Consider the following 17472-nt stretch of genomic DNA (forward strand, 5'->3'; position numbering starts at 1 on the left):
TGGATATTGCATGGATACCTAGATATCCGAATAAACTCTATTGCAATTAGTTGAAAGGCTTACCAAAGTATGATGTTGAACCATCTGTAGTAGTTGATCATGTAGCTAAATTCTTCAAGTATACTTCAAGCATCAATGTGGTTCATCAATAAGTTCCCATTGAGTTGTTTATTATCTCTATCGGATGTGAGCATAGTGATTGGCTTGAGGATTCATACAGGCTCGAAGGCGTTCCCTCTTTCTCTATATTGATTGGATACTTCTTGAAGTACAAAGGGCCAAGTTTCCAAACTACTGAGGAAGCCTGTCAAAACTTTGATCTAATCCTCCAAAGGGAAGGGTTCATTGAGTGTGTTGAAGAAATTGAAGAAGAACACCATGAGCAAGAGGAAGAATCCTTTTTAGATGAAAAGCAATGATGAAGATATTGAGGGTAATTTTGAGAGGAGGCATGGTAAGTATCTTGGTAAGGATGATTCTTTGGAAAATGAAGTTGAGAATAACCCCTCCATTTTCATGAATGTTATTTGTGCTAATGCACTCCTTGAAGACCTTGAAAAGGTGTATCCCATGATCCCTTGGAGGTTGACATTTTCAAATTCTTGCATATGGAAGAAGGGAAATGGGGTGTTAGTGGCCATTCCTTTGATAAGGATCCAATTTATGATAATGATGATGACGCTGATAGGAATCTTATCTTGCATTATATTTTGTGAAATATCGATAAAAATATCGCTTATTGCAATCAATCGATAATTATCCAATGTATTTAATTTTGAGCAAAATTATTTTACTGCACATATTGAATAAAAACATGATTGCAATATTCACCAAAATAAATTGCGGAAACTTTGAGAGAAAACCAATAACAAAAGGGACACAAATATTTTTGGACGATACGTCCTTGGTAAAACCTTGATGGGAAAACCGGTTCTTTAGATTTGAGGGTTTTATTTGTCTTCAACAAATTCTGCAATGATGAATATTGCAATACTCCTTTTCCAAACCCCAACAAAGCTTCGGCAAAATATTTCTTCATCTCCACAAGTCGATCTAACCTCGGGAAGGCTCACGACCTCCCTTTGCAACTTGACACAGACTCACACTAGCAAATATGGCTTGTATGGCCACACACATGCAGCTCCTAGACTCTTTGATGCTCATGTTCTAGACAGAATTAGCCTCTCGGCTCTTCTGGCAACTTGTAAGATCCTCCTGGCAATCTCGCATGACCTCTTCCTAGCAATCTCGACCTCCTTAAAGAAACTCGGCCTCTCTCAGAGAAACATGACCCTCCTGGAGTCCTCACAGCCTCAATAACTTGGCCTCTCAGTTTGCAGAAAAAATGTGAAAGAATTCCTTCTCCTGATCTCAAAAACTGGAAGAGTACTGATGAAAGAAAACGACGAAAAATATTCATTGCTTCAATTGTTGCTGAAACCCTCGCTGGTGTCAACCCCAATCACAATGATTATTAACCTCCAAGGTTGCCCATCAATTTCCTTTATAATCTCTCGTTGAGAAATCAACGACCAAGATCTAGATCTAAAATGATCTAATCAATGGCTAAGATCACTTAGAAACTTTTCTAGAAGTCTCTAGAGGAAAATTGACCATGTCTCAATTATTACTAATTAATTAATCTATTTCCCTAAGCTAAAACTTAGGAAATTAATTAGAAGTGTTTAATTAATTTAATTAAGAAATTTCCATTCAAAATAATAACTTGGGCTTGGAGATATTTTTTGCTCTGGTGTTCCTAGCGTCACTGACACTGCTTGAGGCTAGAACACCTGTCTAAGATACATCAGCCAACACTCCCTCTTAGCAAGGAAGGTGTTGTACGTTGTACACGATCGTGCTCCGTGCTCACATCTGGAACACCTGTCACCTTGAGTATCCTATGGTCCATTCCATTATGGCACAACTCTTCTGGACTGTTGCTGCAAGCGATGAGTGCAAACTCATCCTCTATCCATTTAGAAAGCTCATCTACGATTGCCGTAGTCTGTTTTTTCCCCTTCTTGTCACACTTCTTCTTGTGCGGGCAATTGTTGCAAAATGGCCAAAGTATAGTTTTCCAAACCGGCACGTCTGAACCGAAAACTAGTCAAACCGCCTGGTTCATTAGCCTTGGCCATCAAACCGGTTGAAAAACCTGGTTTTCTGAGCAGCGCACCAGTTTTTTGGTCTAACTAGCCATAAACCGGCTGGTTTATGAAGGAACTGACTGGTTTATTGCCAGGCCAACTACGGACCCCACAAAATGCAGTTTTGTGAGTTTTGATGTCGTTTTGAGGGAAATTTGGGGTTGTTTCCCTCCAAAAACAACCCCTCTAAGAAAAGCATGTCTCCCCTCTCATTTGCCTCACACATATCAACCCTAGCAACACTAGCAATCAATGGTAATGTTAAATTCTTAAAGTAAAAGTGACATTTCCTTTATTTTTCATTTTCATCCTTTTACTTAAATTTTTAACATTACCATGAAATGACTTAGGATGTTTGAGAGTGGTTTCGACCTCATTGGATTTCATATGGAGAAACTAGAATTTTAGAGTTCACTCAAAATTTAGCAGACTTAATGGTTTTTAGGATTTCATGGTTTGGGGGTTTGCAATGTTTCCATTTGATTCTATCATGCATGAGGGTATGAGATTGGTGTTTGATCAAGAGCATGAAGCCCTTTAAGAACCTTGATGTTGGTGGCATTGATTTTTGAACTTTGTTGATGTTGGTGGTGTTGAGTGTTGAACTCCTCTACCATGACCTTATGAAGAATGTACCCTTCACTCAAAGGAAAATAATTGGTTAGGGATGTTGAGCTTTTTCTACCACATTATAACGCTGAGGAGATGAACTGTTCTCTCAAACCAAAATCACTAGTTAGGCATGTTAAACTTTTTCAATTTCTATCATATTGTAAGGTTGAGCAATCCAAGTCTGAAGACTTGGAGCGAGACGATGTTTATGTATCTCTTGCTGATGATCCCATTTTTAGTAGCGCTGAATCACTGATGAGTTTCATGAGTGATCATGTTGATCAGTGATTTGTAGTTTTGATGTCTATTTTTGCTGCTACTACTACCACTACTGCTAAGGTTGCAGAGGAGTTTTAGAAGTCCTCAAAATCTCAGCCATATTATTTATGTAGCTCATGTTGATGATCCATTGTCTAATAGTCATGACGAGTTTGATCATGATGAGGAGTGATCATGCTGATCATTTATATGTAGACTTGTAGTAGGCCAGTAACCCCATAACTTATAACATTGTTTTTGGACTCTAGAGGCCATTTAGAGCCTCATTGATTATGTATTATGTTGCTGATATGTATTACACTCGGTGCCAATTTGATATATTCACCTTTACCTGGTATATAGATGAACAAACTTTGCATATTTTATCTCTATTGGTTTGGAATCATGGTTTTAAATCTTAAAAATAGTTTTTTTCATAAAAAAACAATTATTTCATGTATTTTTTTAAAGACTAGTTCATTGATATCTGACCAGTCCCGGTTTGAAACCTAGTTTGATAGGTGGACCGGTCCAGTCACCAGTTCCGGTTTTTAAAACTATGTGCCAAACTCGTGACAACCATAGCAGTTGATCTTCGACATGTCCTTTTCCTCCTTGGAGTTGGAGCCTTTACTGGATCCCTTCTTCACTTTGCCATTGCTCACAAGAACAACATTATCGTTGTCATCTCCCATCTGCTTGGAATTGTTGCTAGTAACACTGTTTCCTTTCACAAGGCTCAAATGAAGCTCTTCCTCTGTGAAGTCGTTCCACAAGCGATCCCAGGTAGGAAAGTCAAATCTTCCACTAACCACTTGCACAAAAACATCCCATTGCTTCTCAAACCCATTCAGGGCTTTTCTCACAAGCTCTTAGTCATCAACCTTCTCTCCAATGGCTAGTAACTCATCTCTGACTATCTTGATGGGGGTGAGATAACTAACAACGTTCTCTCCCTTATTTTGTCTGCTGCTTTTAAGCTTCTCTCTTAGGAACATTTTCTAATTTATATTTTATCCTGGAAAAGTTTGTTGATGGCATCCCACATCTTCTTGGCTATATCTTCTTCCGCCAAATGTGTAACAATGTGGTCCATGACCTCATCTAGAACAATACGCTTAGATTTGGCATCATCTTTCTGGTACTCATGTAATATGATAAGATCTATTGGTACAACAATATGTGTTGTAGCAAACTCCTTTATCGCATGCTCTTCCAAAATAAGAAGGCACCAGACTTTCCAGACACCAAAGTTAGATGTGCCATCCAACCTATCTTGGCCCCTTAATCCTATTGAAGCCATTACTGAAGCCTTTGAGAGAAAATAAAAAAAAATCTCTCTTCTACCAGCTAACAAAAGTACCAGGAAAACCTGCGGTCTCCCTCTGCAAGTAATCTCGGCTTCTTGAGAATTTTATGCTTTCCTGGAAAACAATATGGCCCACACGTGTGGCCTTTGGCTAGCAAACTGCCCTCATGTCCTAGCATTTGGAAGTCTCAACCTTCTAAAAAAGATAGGTCCTCACCTTCTCGGCCCTCCTGGAGTATTTTGACCCTCAACACGGCCTCAACACCCCACCTGTGTGGCTAGATTTGGGCAACACGACCCTCCAGAAACCCTTCACGACCTAACTGAAAGTCTTAGCCTCTCCCACATAAAATAACAATGGTAAAATTCCTCCATTTAAATTTGGAACAAATTGAAGAAATCGATTTGGATATTAAACCCTTGGCTTCCTCTTCCAAAACCCTGCATTGATATAATTTAGTAAACCTCTACGCTTCAAATCTACTTTGATGGCATGTGAAAAATCAATAAAAATATCACTTATTGCAATCAACTGGTAATTATCCAATGTATTTAATTCTGAGCAAAACTATTTTATTGCAAATACTGAATAAAAACACGATTACAATATTCACCAAAATAAATTGTAGAAACTCTGAGAGAAAACCAATCACAAAATGGACACAAATATTTTTGGACAAAATGTCCTTGGAAAAACCCTGAAGGAAAAACCAGTTCTTCAGATCTGAGGGTTTTATTTATCTTCAACAAATTCTGCTATTGATGAATATTACAATACTACTTTGGCAAACCACGACAAAGCTCCAACAAAATATTTCTTCATCTCCACAAGTCAATCTAACCCCTGGAAGGCTCATGGCCTCCCTCTACAAATTGACATGACCTCACACTGGAAAATACAGTCTGTACGATCTCAGACATGTGGCTCCTTGACCCTTTGATGCTCACGACCTGAAGGAATTAGCCTCTCGGCCCTTCTGGCAACTCGTATGGCCTCCTCATGGAAATCTCGACCTCCTCAAGGAATCTCAACCTCTCTCAGAGAAATACGATCCTCTTGTAATCCTCACAGCCTTAATAACTCAGCCTCTTTGTCTGCAGAAAAACTGTGGCAAAATTTCTCCTCTAGATCTCGGAAAATTGGAAGAACACCAATGAAAGAAAACCCCAGAAAATATTCACTGCTTCAACTGCTGCTGAAACCCTTTTTGGTGTCAACCCCAGTCACAATGATCATTGAACTCCAAGGCTGCCCATAGATTTCCTTTATAATCTTTTGTTGAGAAATCAACGACCAAGATCTAGATCTATAATGATCTAATTAATGGCTAAGGTCACTTAGAAACTTTTCTAGAAGTCTCTAGAGGAAAAAATTGACCATGTCTCAATTATTACTAATTAATTAATCTATTTCCCTAAATTAAAACTTAGGAAAATAATTATAATTGATTAATTAATTTAATTAAGAAATTTCTATTCAAATGAATAACTTGGGCTTGGAGATATTTTCTACTTTTGTGTTCCTAGCTTCACTGACACCACTTGAGGCTAGAACACCTGGCCGAGCTACATCAATCAACATATTCCATGTCATCAAGATGAGATGATTGTTGATATTTTTTAGCCATCCTTGGACCCTAGTCTTGAGAACGATGAGCCTATGTTGGTTACCCCTTTTCAATATGATCCTTGTAATGAACAAGCTAGTCATTGTGATCCTCCATGCCAACCGTCTCCTTCGCTATACCCCTCCAGGTGTGTCCCTAAGGACACCAAGAAGTGTTGCATCACTAAGGAGGCTTTTGAGAATGAGTGCTTGAGTTTAATTGTTCACTTATCTTATTCAAACTTGAGGGAATGATCCAATGGTGTGGACATGATTCCCCATTTTTCCCTTGCACCCATGACTCCTTTTCATAAAGTAGGGTCATCCTATTTTCCCACCTCTCACCCTTGTGACCTTGTATATAGATCTTGCATGGTTGATTGTGATGCTTTCTTGTCCCATCTCATAACTAATTATAGGTATTATATTGATTTGTTAATACACTGGTTACATTGGTTATATGCTAAGTCACCGGATTCGTCGTAAACCCCATGTGAATCCCGAATCCGGCGAATCCGACACGATTCGGTCCGGATTCGTGTCCAAATCACAGGACACGTCGTGTCCGAGGGCGTGTCGCGATTTTCAAAAGCGTGTCGTGATTTTAGGACACGTGTCCGGTTTATAGGACTCGCTAAGCTCAGCGCGGGAATGAAAAGGGCGTGTTTGCTCATTAAAATTGTCATTTGGCAAGTGATTTGTGCTGTTGGAGCAAGGAGTAAAGCATTTTGGCAGCTTCATGATCAAGTCTAGGCCCTAGTATTGACTCCTTAATCTTCATTTTCATCCTTTTACTTAAATTTTTAACATTACCATGAAATGACTTAGGATGTTTGAGAGTGGTTCCGGCCTCATTGGATTTCATATGGAGAAAGTATAATTTTAGATTTCATTCAAAATCCAGCAGACTTATCAGTTTTTCAGGATTTTAGGATTGGGGGATTGCAATGTTTCCATTGAATTTTGTCATGTATTAGGGTATGGAACTCGTATTTAATCAAGAGCACCAAACCAAGAGCTTCTAAATATGTCGCTCCCGCTCCCATTTTCGCTCCCACTCCCCGCTTTCGCTCTCGCTCCCAAGTAACACTATTCCTGATGATATGGGTCTGGACACCACTGTTGAGTTGGCATTGGCCAACATGGATCTCAATGATCCAGTGCTAGAGTCTGTTAGATTTGATGACTTAGAGGGGTCAACCTCCATACCAGCAGATGCAGAGGCGACTATGGATACAGCGAAGTAGGAGGATGTAGAGGAGAGCAGTGGGGACCATGATGATGGGGACAGTGATGCTGATTCTGATGTTGATTGATGCCTTGAGGCTTGTATACCTGTAGTTGTTTTATATTTTCTATTTCTATTTTCCATTGGCATTGCACCAACACTACCTATGTAACTGTTAACACATTTTGATTTGATGACTTAATGAGAAAACTACAGTTGTCAGTGTGTTTATCTTACTATCTTGTAGTTGTAAGTTGTCTTTCAGTTATGAATTATGAATCATGATTTAAATTTTTAATAGATTTATCATTTATGTGACCAGTACCACTGACATTTATTTGAATTTTGTATGTACTATGCATGCTAATAGCTATAGATGAAGATCTATGTTTGAAATCAATAAATTTGTATCATTAATTAAAATTTGTGTAAGAAATATGATAATATCTAATTTTTAATATATATGTATATTTTTTAAATATATATATATTTAATAAAATAATATATAACGTGTCCTATTCCTATTCCGGGTCAGCGTGTCCGAATCCGACACCACGAATCTCGAATCCTACGTGTCCCGAATCCCCGTGTCAGGTGACTTAGGTTATATGATTATACTTAGCTCTTGCATACTATGTTAGCATGCATGGTAGTGTAGGTGCATTGCATATTCCTTTTTGCATAGCTAATATGATCATCTCATGTTCTCATGCTAGAATAGATTGCATATAGGTTAGATTTGCATTTTTATGTATGAATTGTTTCTTTTATGGGAAACATGGGCAATACCCTATGCCCAATGCACATGCTCCCAAATAGTTGTATTATAGTGTGCAGGTTACAAGTCTGCAATTTTAGGAGATTGTTGGAGTTCTCATGAACTCCTCGTTCAAGTACATGGATCATGCGCTCTACAGTGAGCTTTTTAGCCACCATTTTGTGGGTGATATCCCTAGATTTTTTCTTTCTAGAAGATGGTCCTCAGCCGACAACTAGCAGCCCCTTGCAGCCACCAACTGGCTCGTTGTGCCACTTCTCCGCCACCTGAGCCAGCCATGTGGTCCCTCACCATTCTCTCATGATCATATGTTTGAAGGTGGGCCTCTTAAACCTAAAGGTATGCCTCGTCATTTGGTAATTGAGTATTGTAGTTTACTTATCATGGAAACTTTTGGGCATGGATTCATGGAGGGATTCGGCGGAAAGAGTGAGCTAGGACTGTGCTCTTGTCCCCTAGACCTCTTTTGGATGTTACCTTAGACCCTAGTCCTGTGGGATCTCTTTTACTGACCTTTGGGCTTTGGGGATGGTACTTCATGGGAAACCCTGATTTTGGTTGCGTGGTCCTGCTCCCTCATCCACATATATCACTCCCCTTCTGCTCATTAGAAACCCATTCATCATTCCTCCCACCTGTGTCCACATAGGGTTAGCCTTTCCCTTCCCCTTTCCCACATCTTGGGTTGGGCCTGGAACGATGCCCCGAAGGTTGATGCAACTGAAAAGAAAAGTAAAAACATAATTGGCCACATTCAATAGGAAAATGTACCACAAATTACAAAAGATGGCCGGGACAAACACATTTAGCACATGGGCAAAAAGCCAATGCATGAGCTCTACTCCATTCTCATGGGCATCACCCTGATTCTTATAGGCCCTAGATGAGCCTATTTTATCATTCAGGAACCCATGATTGTCCCAACCCTGGTGCGCAATGAACCGCCCCATCTTAAAGGGGGTATCCACTGCTATACCTTACATATCATGCTCTTGCTCGAGCTACGAGCAATTAACGAAAGAAAAATCATAAAAGGAAAAAGGCAAATGAAGAAGAGCAGAAAAGTCAAGGCTGGGGTGACTCATGTACCATGATTGCTCCCTCCTATACATTATATACCCAAGTGTGGGCTTCCCCTTTATTAGCCACCCTTGTACCTTGGCATGTGATCCAGGATTGCCCCCTTCATATCCTACTCCGTACCATCACTTTATCACATGCCACAACCATTTGAAAGATGTATCTTGGACATATCATCCCCTTTAAAAGTAGAAACCACCTAATAGGGCACTTGGTTAACTCCCCTTAGAGCTTGGAGACATTAGCACATGCCAAAGCCCACTATGGAAGGGCATGACATTACGAAGTGCCCACTTGTTGTCCATGGTTTGCAGGCTCTTTAACTCGATTTCTTTAAATGACTTCTTGTGTTGGAAGGCAGGAGGACGCGTTGGATATTATGCAGGATTATAGATGGTCTCTATTTTGGGTTTGGTCTCCCTATATGGGGTCCTAACCCTTCAGAAGGCTACATTGGCACATGTAGGGTGTGTGTAGAGATCCATGGGCCTCCACAAGTGATAACAATAGACAACATTCCATGAATCCCCAAAGATGTTCAAAGATTGCTCGAGTTTCATCTATTGGACAAGGAAGATGCACTCGGTTCACCATTCCTAGGTGGCCCCACAATTGTATCATGCACTTTGCAGATGACCCAGGGCTTGTATGTTGATGTGGCATCACTTACATTATCATATGAGCCCTTACAGATGGTCTACAGGAATCTTCATTCTACTTGGAGACCCATGAGGTTACTTGTGTACCACCACACCCATTGGGAGCACCACATGTTTATTATCTAGAGAACAAGGGGCCAACCCCTTGTCCACTAATTTTGGGAGTCCTATTTCTCATTATGGCACCTATGGACTTCATCAGGTCTCTTAGAAGGCCCAACGACATGTATTATTGATCATTCAACCTCTTGAGAGGCTTATTCTTTTGTTTATGAGCTAGTTTGGTGGGTTTGTCTCCAAAAGTTAGTTATTTTGCACATTATTTTATTTTAGGGGCTAATGTAGGCCTAATTAGCTAAATCGAACGTATTAGAAGTGTATAAATACAAGTGATGTGAATTCATTTTAGCATCATCACTTGGATTGGACTTGTATTTCTCTTGAGAATTTCACTATCCTTTTTGGAGGATGAATTTGGGAGCATGGAATAAATTTTGATGTTTGGATTATTTTCTCTTGTCTTGGAGATTCTTGATTGGCAAATTCTTGATGGTTGGATATACTCTTAATAAATGTAAATACAATGTAATGCTATTTTCTTTTCTATTCTTGTCAACCCAACATTGAACATTCAATTATAAACTTAACAATGTGTAACAACAAGCAATAATTGTAACAACAATAAGAGTAACAACAAGTTAAGACTCACAACAACACACTGATAAATCATTCACAACAATAAATAACTCAACATAAATAAACCTATGCACACATCTAATCCAACAACACCTGGTCAGGAGAGTGGGCCCAACTCCCTGATCAGGGCTGTGGCAAGATCAAGAAGTCACGAAATGCTCAGAAGATCAGAATTTCATTAATCAAAAGGACATTACAAAAGTATGCTGTTACAGACTCAGAGTTAGCGTATTTCTCTTGCGATCTTAACGATTGGCTTTCACAGCCCCATAACTCTACTTATACAATTGATCAAACACTAACAACCCCTAGAATTACGGCAGTTGTCTGCCTACAATTACATAGCGGTTTCCAAGGTGAAACAAAATAAAAATGCGCTGGTTGAGAGATTGATCCACCGTTGTAGCTGATGTCCAAGGATAGAGCTTCTAGCTTGATGGTCACCATTCATTGAACCACGGTTTTGGTCATCATTCCTCCAAATCTGCAAGAATAATCGAGTTAGCAAGCTGCTTAGGCAATAATCCCCTATGACTATGCTTCATTGATTAATAATTCACAAAGACATGACAAGAGGCATACCTGTGCTGTTTAGAATATAAATCGACCAACAATGGTATGAAATGGGTACAGGAAAGGGGTAAAAAGGCGGGTAAAAAATATGCAAATTTAGCAACCAACAAACTCTACCTCACTCATATCCATCATCGGGTTTCTGGGCCAATGTTGCCCTATCTCATAGAAGACAAGGAACCCTTGCATGTCGCAACCCTTGATGGGTGATGAATTGCCCCATCCTTATGTGGGTAGCCACTGTTATACATCATACAAAGGGGCTATGAGTAGTAATACAAAGAAGAATCAAGAAAAAGTAAAAGGAATTTAGAGGGGTGGAAAAATAAAGGCCGAGGTAACTCATGCATCCATGATTGCTCTCTCTTCACATCTATACACCTAGGATGAGGTACACCATCATAGCTGGTCTCTTTGACCATGGCACTTGGCCATGAGTCTTTTCCCCTCCGTTCCATCATTATTCACATGGAACCTATCAATTAAAGGGTGGACCAAAGACATGTCACTTCCCCTTAGGGGTTGAGAACACCTAATAGGATCATCTATTAACCACTCCTACTTAGGGAGATAACACCATTGCGTGACTAAGGCTCCACTTTTGAAAGGGGAGCCTTATATGAAGTGTTAATTTGCCCATTTCTTTCAAGCTTGGTTCACTTATATGCAATAATGATTAATGTACCTAATTGTGAAAATTGCAGCACTGGATATTGTGTGTAATTGGTAGGAGGCTCCATCTATAGGTCTAGATAACTTAACTGGGGTCCAGGTCCTCCAGAGGGACATATTGATGCTCACAAGTGATACATTAAGAGCCACGGGACTCTGGATGGTTGTAGAGCATCATTTGTATCCATGGGCACCTTCAACTCCCATAAAGCTCTTGCACTTTTCCCTATATCATTTATGGGATGATGCACCTAGACCAACATGCCCCCAGCCGTCTTAGCAGTAATACAGGGTCAGGTAGTTGATCTAGGGCCTAGAGGAGGTTTGTCTCATCCTTGAGACATGGGAGGGCTAGCACCATATTCAATGCCCTTAACGTTGGAGCAGAGCCAAGCATATTCACCACTTGGAGACTCGTTAGACCCATTTTTGTGCCCCAAGCCCAAAACTGGGGCCCACAGAGGATTTTGCTAGAGATCTAGGGGCCAACCCCTTGACCATGATTTTAGAGGGCCTCTACACTCATCATGGCACTTGAAGCCCTCAACGTCAGCCCTAAAGAAGCCTACACTAGCATGACATCGTCATTTCGGCTTAATAATGTGGATATTAATTTTATTTCACAAAAGCTGCTAGGTTGGCTTGTGACCTAGGCTATCATTTGCACTTTATTTTATGATTAGAGCGGCTTGTAGGCTAAATTAGGTCTCTCTATTCCTCATATAAATAGAAGAGACATTCACTTGTCATGATCACACAAGTGAGAATTTTGACCTCTTGGACTGTTTTCGACCTCTCTTCTTGTGAGAAAATGGGATCTATTGATAGAAATTGACATTTGGAGCTGAAGAGTTTTCTTTGGAGCAATTTCTTTGGAAATCAATGATGGAATTTTTTTGCATGTTATCTTGTAAGTGCCTATATTGTTGAATATTTATTTTGTATGTCTAATGCATGGAATAATTGATGCTGAATTTGTGTCCTAATTTGTTGAAGATCAACTAAATGTTATTTAGTTGAAATATTGCATGCATTACTCATATGGAACATGTGAATTGATGGTCCTAGTGGTGAAATTTCATTAGCTCTCCCATGCAAAATTGATTTTCCATTAGATAGGTAATTGTTCAAGATTTTGGTGGTAGGGCATCAAATTTTTGGCCTCCTTATTGAATCTTTGACATATCTTACACATCATAAATTCCATTTTCCCAAGGGACAAGGGACTAGTCTACATTGGTGGTGATCACACTCTATTTTTATCCATATTTTCTCTCTCCTAATTCAGAGGTTTCAATGACAAGCTAGGAAACTAGGGCTTGGTGCGAATCCCTAGGCAACTAGAGTTTTTGGTGATTGGAGAGCTTAAACATCAAGGGGATAGTATTTGCCACAAAATCTATCCTTTTGGTGGGCATCCACTTCAATTTCACCCATAAAATTCCTTGCCCTAGTTGTTTGAACTTTGCCTAAGAGGGAAACCCTAGTTTGCCTTGCTTCAACTTAAGGGTTTTCTTGAATGTTTCATGAGCCTTGGCTCTACTGGTACACATTGTTGGAAACCTTTTCTCTTTGCCTTGGCCTTTGGATACTCCAACACTCGTCAAATTTATCAAACCCTAGGTCTTGTGCCCTCTTTTCTAGGTCTCATCATAGAAGCGAATTGCTTTCTTATTGTAAGAACCAAAAAACTGAAATACAGAAACAATAAAGAATTTAAAGCAGGTACCTACTTGAACTGCTGTAGTTGATGATGCCTGTGGTTACTTTGCTCCAATTACTAAGAGACCAATTCCATCCAGCCAGACTGAGCAGGGCCTGGCTGCTCAATCCAGTAAGATTCTCAATAGAAGCTAACTGTCCCCCGTGCCCAGAACCTCAGAACACTCAAAGCTCTTCCAATGGCTAGTTTTTCCACCTGGTTTGTCTCCTGGTCTTCTCGTGATTTCTTCCCCCCCGCTAAAAACTCTGTCTACCTCTATATGAAGCTCTCCTTGGTGGTGACCGCCCTGTTCACCAGCGATTCCACTGTTTACTATCGTGGTGACAGCTCTCCTTTGTGAACGTGAGTCACAACCTTTACAGGTGTTTTTATCTTAAGTTTAGGTTTTATTTTAATTTAAATGTGATGGTCATATTTGTTTTTAATATAAGTTCTATTTATATTTATTTTAATATAAGTTCTATTTATATTTATTTTATTATAAGTTCTATTTATATTTATTTTATTATAAAGTTTAAAACTTTATATTAGTTAATTATTTATATTCATGCTTAACCTTTAATATGATTTTTATCAATATTCTGGAGCATATCATATATATATATATATATATATATATATATATATAGAGTCCTTTTGATCTAACCATACATTACGCGATATTGATGAACGAGTAGAACTTCTTTTCCCAGAAGGGTCATGGTATTTAGCACTTATAATCAATTTAGTATAAAATACTAGTGCGGTGTATGCGACACATGCATATGTAGCTATCATATGCATGTACCGTATATTTGCTATTATGCTTGCGTTCTTTGTATTTATAGATGGGTCGTTACATACATTCCCCCTTCAGAAAACTTCGTCCTGAAGTTAGAGTTTTTATCTTATCTGATTACTTATGATAGTAATTAGTACCCCCTTCTTAGGTTTTAAAATTTTTTATTTTAATATCAAGAGACTATAAACTTAGAGTTTTAGGTTTATGATTTTAATGGACATGTCTTGCCCTATCTAGGTTCCCAAGCTATTCTAAAATCATCCTATCCTTCCTAATCTCTTTTGCTCCCATCCTATCTGTTCTCTACTGGAGTATGCCACGGCGTCAGTTTTATTGACCTAACCATTCATAAACTCTAAGGTGACAACATCGGTTATACCAACCTGATTCCCAGTAGGCATCTGGCAGTCATCATCACACGTTTAGGGGAGCATGATTCGCACAGTCCTCCCATGACTCCAGGGTTCAGAGGATAAATGGTGGGTAACACCTCCACCCCTCCCAGTAGAATTAGGACTAATACCCTATCGTAGAATCACTTTGAGCTTTAATTGTTCTGAGGTTCTGTCATCACGTGGTCATCCCGGTAACTGTTTATTATTTGCAATCATACACTTATCCATGCATTCGTAAAATGTGCATCAACATAATCAAAATGCTCATGTATTATTCACATATGTCACTACAGTATAACATATTTTACCAATTTCATGCATGTGATTTCTATTCCATTGATCATATTGACATGTATAAATAAAATAGATTTATAACATCTTAATTTCTATCAGAAGTAAAATCATTTAACTGCTTTAAACTTTACTTTGACAACTATAATTTAGTAAAATCAACAACATATATCGTTTTGGTATCTATGTACCAGCAGAAGTTAAACATATATTATGTCACAAAATTTCACGTTTATCTATAATCATTCAAAATGTTTCTGAGTCTCTGATTGCAATGAAGTAAATATATACTAAACATAGTTTAAAGTTCTTCAAAATTGATATAGATTAGGGTATCTTTGACATATGTCCTCTGTATTTTCCCAAGTTGCTGATCCAGGACTATACTTGTCCCATTGGACCTTAACTTGGTCCACCAGGCGGTTCCTCAGCTGTCGAACCCTACGTTCCAGTATACGTAATGGTTTGACCGATACCACTGCCTCGTCCGATACTTGCAATTCCTTCCATTGAAGGTTATGAGATAGATCAGCTATATAATGTCTTAATACAGAAACATGAAATACATTATGAATTCTATGCAGGTGAGGTGGCAGGGCAAGACGATAGGCAACAGGTCCAACTCTTTCCACGACTTTAAATGGTCCAATAAATCGGGGTGACAACTTTGTCCCTTTTCCGAATTGAATAGTACTTTTATTCGGTTTGATGCGGATGAAAACCTGATCCCCTACTTCATACCTCCTATCAGTTCTGTGAGCATCAGCATAACTCTTTTGTCTATCCTGTGCTTCCTTTAATCGTTGTCTAATTTGTCTTACCTGTGCTTCCATTTCATGGATTAATTCTGGTCCTATTATCACTCGATCTTCTAACCTGTCCCAACTTAACGGTGTTCTGCAAGGTCTGCCGTATAAAGCTTCAAATGGAGGCATTCCAATCGAATTGTGGTAACTGTTGTTGTATGCGAATTCGACTAAGGGTAAATAATTTTCCCAGTGTGATTGTTGATCCATCACATACATTCGCAACATCTGTAAGAACCGAAAAACTGAAATACAGAAATAGTAAAGAATTTAAAGCAGGTACCTACCTGAACTGTTGTAGTTGATTATGCCTGCGGTTACTCTTCTCCAGTTATCGAGAGACCAATTCCACCTAGCCAGACTGAGCAGGGCTTGGCTGCTCAATCTAGTAAGCTTCTCAACAGAAGCTAACCGTCCCCCGTGCCCAGAACCGTAGAACACTCAAAGCTCTTCCAATGGTTGGTTCTTCCACCTGGTTTGTCTCCCGGTCTTCTCCTTATTTCTCCCCCCGCTAAAAGCTCTGTCTACCTCTATATGAAGCTCTCCTTGGCGGTGACCGCCCTGTTCACAAGTGATTCCACCGTTTACTATCATGGTGACAACTCTCCTTTGTGAACGTGAGTCACAACCTTTACAGGTGTTTTTATCTTAAGTTTAGGTTTTATTTTAATTTAAATGTGATGGTCATATTTGTTTTTAATATAAGTTCTATTTATATTTATTTTAATATAAGTTCTATTTATATTTATTTTATTATAAGTTCTATTTATATTTATTTTATTATAAAGTTTAAAACTTTATATTAGTTAATTATTTATATTCATGCTTAAACTTTAATATGATTTTTATCAATATTCTGGAGCATATAATATATATATATATATATATATATAGAGTCCTCTTGATCTAAACATACATTACTCGATATTGATGAACCAGTAGAACTTCTTTTCCCAGAAGGGTCATGGTATTTAGCACTTATAATCAATTTAGTATAAAATACTAGTGCGGTGTATGCGACACATGCATATGTAGCTATCATATGCATGTACCGTATACTTGCTATTATGCTTGCGTTCTTTGTATTTATAGATTTACACTAATGAAGTCTTGAACCCAAATTATGTCTTTCTTGAAGAGTTTCTAGTGATCTCTATCCTATTGGGACACCTCCCATCGGTGAAAATCCATAAAGTGTAGGGGGTTTTGGCTGTGGTGACAGTGGGCCACTACCCCATTGTTGCTTCTTGGTCTAGCTTATGCTTTGTAGGGTTTCCCTCTCCAAGGCTTGCTAGATTTTGCGGCAACACATTCATAATGTTATTTCTTGGTCAACATTGCCTCATTGTTATTCCAAACTCATAATTTTGGGTGGATTGCAATCTCAACAATTGAGATAGAGGAGGTAGCTTTCAAAGACAAGGAACTCAATTGGCTAGACAAAGAATTTCACACGAAGTTTGTAGCACCATTAAAGGAAAGGATAGGGAAAGAGATTCTATAATGATAGAAGCTATTCCAAGGTGCTTCTAGATATTGGTTTCTATTTGTTATTATACCTTTTATTATTATTTTCTTATTTTGTTTACACATATTCACACATACTACATGGGGGGGGGGGTTGCGGGGCAAGGCCAAAGAGACAGGCATAATCACCCTGCGACGAATCAACTATTATATTAGGTGGGAGGGGTGGGCTGCACTACCTCCATGGATGCCCCATCAACTATTATATTAGGTGGGAGGGGTGGGCTGCACTACCTCCATGGATGCCCCAGTGGGTTCCCCTTGATGATCTTTGGAGCTGCTTTTATGTGATTCTATTACAATATTTTGCTGTGGTTCATCATCCATG

At 38.9% G+C, this 17472-nt stretch overlaps 1 protein-coding gene across 4 annotated transcripts in view; it reads left to right on the forward strand.

The window, feature by feature from the left end:
- Positions 1-17472, forward strand: part of LOC149186511 (Major facilitator superfamily protein) — a 227059-nt gene that overhangs the window by 87487 nt on the left and 122100 nt on the right. The window lies entirely within an intron of this gene.

The sequence above is a fragment of the Pinus tabuliformis genome, chromosome 3_1 (genome assembly GCF_031772625.1).
Source record: "Pinus tabuliformis cultivar Carrire ecotype Pingquan chromosome 3_1, CPIR1, whole genome shotgun sequence".
NCBI lineage: Eukaryota > Viridiplantae > Streptophyta > Pinopsida > Pinales > Pinaceae > Pinus > Pinus tabuliformis.